This window comes from Schistocerca nitens, chromosome 10 (genome assembly GCF_023898315.1).
Source record: "Schistocerca nitens isolate TAMUIC-IGC-003100 chromosome 10, iqSchNite1.1, whole genome shotgun sequence".
Classification (NCBI taxonomy): domain Eukaryota; kingdom Metazoa; phylum Arthropoda; class Insecta; order Orthoptera; family Acrididae; genus Schistocerca; species Schistocerca nitens.
Genome location: NC_064623.1, coordinates 28,718,471 through 28,724,470, shown reverse-complemented (window position 1 = coordinate 28,724,470; position 6,000 = coordinate 28,718,471).

The window sequence follows — 6,000 nt, the reverse complement described above, 5'->3', positions numbered from 1 at the left end:
ACTGATAGCCGTTAGAGATATAGGTCTATAGTTCTGCACATCTGTTCGACGTCCCTTCTTGAAAACGGGGATGTCCTGTGCCCGTTTCCAATCCTTTGGGACGCTACGCTCTTCTAGAGACCTACGGTACACCGCTGCAAGTAGGGGGGCAAGTTCCTTCGCGTACTCTGTGTAAAATCGAACTGGTATCCCATCAGCTCCAGCGGCCTTTCCTCTTTTGAGCGATTTCAATTGTTTCTCTATCCCTCTGTCATCTATTTCGATAACTACCATTTTGTCATCTGTGCGACAATCTAGAGAAGGAACTACAGTGCAGTCTTCCTCTGTGAAACAGCTTTGGAAAAAGACATTTAGTATTTCGGCCTTTAGTCTGTCATCCTCTGTTTCAGTACCATTTTGGTCACAGAGTGTCTGGACATTCTGTTTTGATCCACCTACAGCTTTGACATAAGACCAAAATTTCTTAGGATTTTCTGCCAAGTGAGTATATAGAACTTTCCAGAATGAGATTTTCACTCTGCAGCGGAGTGTGCGCTGATATGAAACTTCCTGGCAGATTAAAACTGTGTGCCCGACCGAGACTCGAACTCGGGACCTTTGCCTTTCGCGGGCAAGTGCTCTACCAACTGAGCTACCGAAGCACGACTCACGCCCGGTACTCACAGCTTTACTTCTGCCAGTATCTCGTCTCCTACCTTCCAAACTTTACAGAAGCTCTCCTGCGAAACTTGCAGAACTAGCACTCCTGAAAGAAAGGATATAGCGGAGACATGGCTTAGCCACAGCCTGGGGGATGTTTCCAGAATGAGATTTTCACTCTGCAGCGGAGTGTGCGCTGATATGAAACTTCCTGGCAGATTAAAACTGTGTGCCCGACCGAGACTCGAACTCGGGACCTTTGCCTTTCGCGGGCAAGTGCTCTACCAACTGAGCTACCGAAGCACGACACACGCCCGGTACTCACAGCTTTACTTCTGCCAGTATCTCGTCTCCTACCTTCCAAACTTTACAGAAGCTCTCCTGCGAAACTTGCAGAACTAGCACTCCTGAAAGAAAGGATATAGCGGAGACATGGCTTAGCCACAGCCTGGGGGATGTTTCCAGAATGAGATTTTCACTCTGCAGCGGAGTGTGCGCTGATATGAAACTTCCTGGCAGATTAAAACTGTGTGCCCGACCGAGACTCGAACTCGGGACCTTTGCCTTTCGCGGGCAAGTGCTCTACCAACTGAGCTACCGAAGCACGACTCACGCCCGGTACTCACAGCTTTACTTCTGCCAGTATCTCGTCTCCTACCTTCCAAACTTTACAGAAGCTCTCCTGCGAAACTTGCAGAACTAGCACTCCTGAAAGAAAGGATATAGCGGAGACATGGCTTAGCCACAGCCTGGGGGATGTTTCCAGAATGAGATTTTCACTCTGCAGCGGAGTGTGCGCTGATATGAAACTTCCTGGCAGATTAAAACTGTGTGCCCGACCGAGACTCGAACTCGGGACCTTTGCCTTTCGCGGGCAAGTGCTCTACCAACTGAGCTACCGAAGCACGACTCACGCCCGGTACTCACAGCTTTACTTCTGCCAGTATCTCGTCTCCTACCTTCCAAACTTTACAGAAGCTCTCCTGCGAAACTTGCAGAACTAGCACTCCTGAAAGAAAGGATATAGCGGAGACATGGCTTAGCCACAGCCTGGGGGATGTTTACAGAATGAGATTTTCACTCTGCAGCGGAGTGTGCGCTGATATGAAACTTCCTGGCAGATTAAAACTGTGTGCCCGACCGAGACTCGAACTCGGGACCTTTGCCTTTCGCGGGCAAGTGCTCTACCAACTGAGCTACCGAAGCACGACTCACGCCCGGTACTCACAGCTTTACTTCTGCCAGTATCTCGTCTCCTACCTTCCAAACTTTACAGAAGCTCTCCTGCGAAACTTGCAGAACTAGCACTCCTGAAAGAAAGGATATAGCGGAGACATGGCTTAGCCACAGCCTGGGGGATGTTTCCAGAATGAGATTTTCACTCTGCAGCGGAGTGTGCGCTGATATGAAACTTCCTGGCAGATTAAAACTGTGTGCCCGACCGAGACTCGAACTCGGGACCTTTGCCTTTCGCGGGCAAGTGCTCTACCAACTGAGCTACCGAAGCACGACTCACGCCCGGTACTCACAGCTTTACTTCTGCCAGTATCTCGTCTCCTACCTTCCAAACTTTACAGAAGCTCTCCTGCGAAACTTGCAGAACTAGCACTCCTGAAAGAAAGGATATAGCGGAGACATGGCTTAGCCACAGCCTGGGGGATGAGTGCTAGTTCTGCAAGTTTCGCAGGAGAGCTTCTGTAAAGTTTGGAAGGTAGGAGACGAGATACTGGCAGAAGTAAAGCTGTGAGTACCGGGCGTGAGTCGTGCTTCGGTAGCTCAGTTGGTAGAGCACTTGCCCGCGAAAGGCAAAGGTCCCGAGCTCGAGTCTCGGTCGGGCACACAGTTTTAATCTGCCAGGAAGTTTCATATCAGCGCACACTCCGCTGCAGAGTGAAAATCTCATTCTGGAAACATCCCCCAGGCTGTGGCTAAGCCATGTCTCCGCTATATCCTTTCTTTCAGGAGTGCTAGTTCTGCAAGTTTCGCAGGAGAGCTTCTGTAAAGTTTGGAAGGTAGGAGACGAGATACTGGCAGAAGTAAAGCTGTGAGTACCGGGCGTGAGTCGTGCTTCGGTAGCTCAGTTGGTAGAGCACTTGCCCGCGAAAGGCAAAGGTCCCGAGTTCGAGTCTCGGTCGGGCACACAGTTTTAATCTGCCAGGAAGTTTCATATCAGCGCACACTCCGCTGCAGAGTGAAAATCTCATTCTGGAAACATCCCCCAGGCTGTGGCTAAGCCATGTCTCCGCTATATCCTTTCTTTCAGGAGTGCTAGTTCTGCAAGTTTCGCAGGAGAGCTTCTGTAAAGTTTGGAAGGTAGGAGACGAGATACTGGCAGAAGTAAAGCTGTGAGTACCGGGCGTGAGTCGTGCTTCGGTAGCTCAGTTGGTAGAGCACTTGCCCGCGAAAGGCAAAGGTCCCGAGTTCGAGTCTCGGTCGGGCACACAGTTTTAATCTGCCAGGAAGTTTCATATAGAACTTTACTTTCGAATTCATTGAACGCCTCTCGCATAGCCCTCCTCACACTACATTTCGCTTCAAGTAATTTTTGTTTGTCTGCAGGGCTTTGGCTATGTTTATGTTTGCTGTGAAGTTCCCTTTGCTTCCGCAACAGTTTTCTAACTCGGTTGTTGTACCACGGCGGCTCTTTTCCACCTCTTACGATCTTGCTTGGCGCATACTCATCTAACGCATATTGTACGATGGTTTTGAACTTCGTCCACTGATCCCGAGCCATTAGCCTGAGCCATGGGGTAAGCGATTGGGAGCAGCGGTTGTGTAAGGATGGACGAGTATATTGGATAGCGGAGTACCACTGTAGGAGGTGTGGGAAGGATAGTGGGCAGGACATTTCTCATTTCAGGGCACGACGAGAGGTAATCAGAACCCTGGCGGAGAATGTAATTCAGTTGCTCCAGTCCCGGATGGTATTGAGTTACGAGGGGAATGCTCCACTGTGGCGGGACTGTGGGACTTGGTGAAGTGATGGGATACTGGAAAGATAAGGCACAGGAGATAATTGTGTGAACCCTTTTGTTATTCCTATCTCCGCTATATGGTGAGTAGCAACGTTCCTTCTCTAATATTGTTACATTCCATCCTGAATCTGCCAAATTTTAACTAAGTAACCTACAAGACTGTTCTCATCACAGAATAAGTGTACAGTACACAAAAGCTTTGCTCTTGCTGCTGCAAGGTCTCTGCATTCCATTAAACATGTTCGTCCATCACTACATTTGCTAAATCGAAAACCAAGTGAATGGAGAAGACGAAAATGGAGGTCTCTGAGGCAGAATAATTATTGTTACATGGAGATCACCTCGAGTTTTTCTAGTCATCAAATACTGTCCTCTGTCTTAATAACCAAGTACTACAGCGAACTTTTTGTTCAAATCGTCAAATTTTGTAGACTACTCTTATCATTTATATCCCTTTCTTGGAGAACCAAAACCCGTACTCGCATCTGGAGATTAAAAAAACATTGCTGCACTGTTACTGGTAACTATAGTTGGTTCAGATATACCACAAGCTTTTGCTGCCTTTTATGAATCTGCACAAAATGTATGTTATTGCTGGCCTCTTCACTATTGGCCAATGGCCTCGTGGTAACACCGGTTCCCATCAGATCATCGAAGTTGAGCACTGTCGTGCTGGATGACACTCAGATGGGAGACCACCTGGTCTGCCGAGCACTGTTGGCAGTCAGGGTGCACTCGGCCATTGTGAGGCAAACTGAGGAGCTACCTGATTGAGAAGTAGAGACTCTGGTCTCGTAAACTGATCCCCAGCTAGGAGGGGAGTGTACTGCTCACATACCCCTCCATATGCTCATCCTACGACACGTGAGAGCTGACGATGACATGGAGTCCGGTCAGTACCATTGGGCCTTCATCGCCCGTTCAGGCAGAGTTTAGTTCTTCACTACTGGCCAGACCAGTATAAAAACTTCAGTTTGTTCTATATGAAAATTTCAATTCATTTTAGAATATCTTGTGGCCGTTTGCAGACACCGACAAGTGTAGCACTACACCTAGTACTGCATTATGCACACTACAAGACACAATTCAAAGCAACTTTTCTACAGAAGACTGAAACGACATGTGAATGCGCAATAGCACATGGGGCACTGAACATATAACAGCTACTGACCTCCATCACTGTTGCAGTGTGTATGTGGCTAGGAAGCTGTGAAGCAGACAAGTCACAGCACTTTGTGCCTGAAGACATCACACAGCGTGTGTGACCTTGAGTTGCCTACTTTCGTGATGGCCACTATAGCCACGCCACAAACAACACAGTCTGAAGGGCTAGTGGTGAGTAGATGAAGCACACGGTGACTTCGTGGCCTCTGCATGAACATGCACAGATGACTGAAATCCATGTCTCTATAGCTCGTGCAAGGGCAAGTAAAAGCCCCCAAAATTTACTCTAATGGTATATGAACTGTAATTTACATATTTTTGATCCACACCAATTGTAACAACTTAGTTTCATTAGTTGGATACACATTTTTCAATATCTGTGTGAAAATTCACAGACAATAACGAAAATTGTCACGGAATAGGTCACCATAGCTAACAACCACCACCATTACAAAGTACACTGAAGCGCCAAAGAAACTGGTATAGACATGCATATTCAGAGATAGGTAAACAGGCAGAGTACGGCGCTGCACAATTGTTAGATCGGGTTATTGCTGCTACAATGGCAGCTTATCAAGATTTAAACAAGTTTCAACGTGGCGTTCTAGTCAGTGCAGGACTGGCGGGGTACAACATCTCTGAGATACTGATGAAGTGGGGATTCTCCCATATGATCTTTTCACGAGTGTACTGTGACTATCAGGAACGCGGTAACACTTCAAATCTCCAACATTGCTGTGGCCAGTAAAAGATCCTGCGAGAATGGGAGCAACAACGACTGAACAGAATCATTCAACATGACAGAAGTGCAACCCCTCTGCAAATTGCCACAGATTTCAATACTGGGCCATCAACAAGTGACAGCCTATGAACCATTCAACGAAACATCATTGATATGGGCTTTCAGAGCCAAAGGCCCACTCGCGTAACCTTAACGACCGCATGACACAAAGCTTCATGCCTCACCTGGGTCTGTCAACACCGACACTTGACTGTTGATGATTGGAATCATGTTGCCTGGCAGGACGAGTCTCGTTTCAAATTTTATCGAGCAGATGGACGTGTACAGGTATGGAGATCTCATGAATCCACGGGCCCTGCATGTTTGCAGGGAACTGTTCAAGCTGGTGGAGGCTCTGTAATGGTGTGGGGAGTGGACAGATGCAGTGATATGGGGGACCCCTAATACATCTAGATACGACTCTGACAGGTGACACGTACG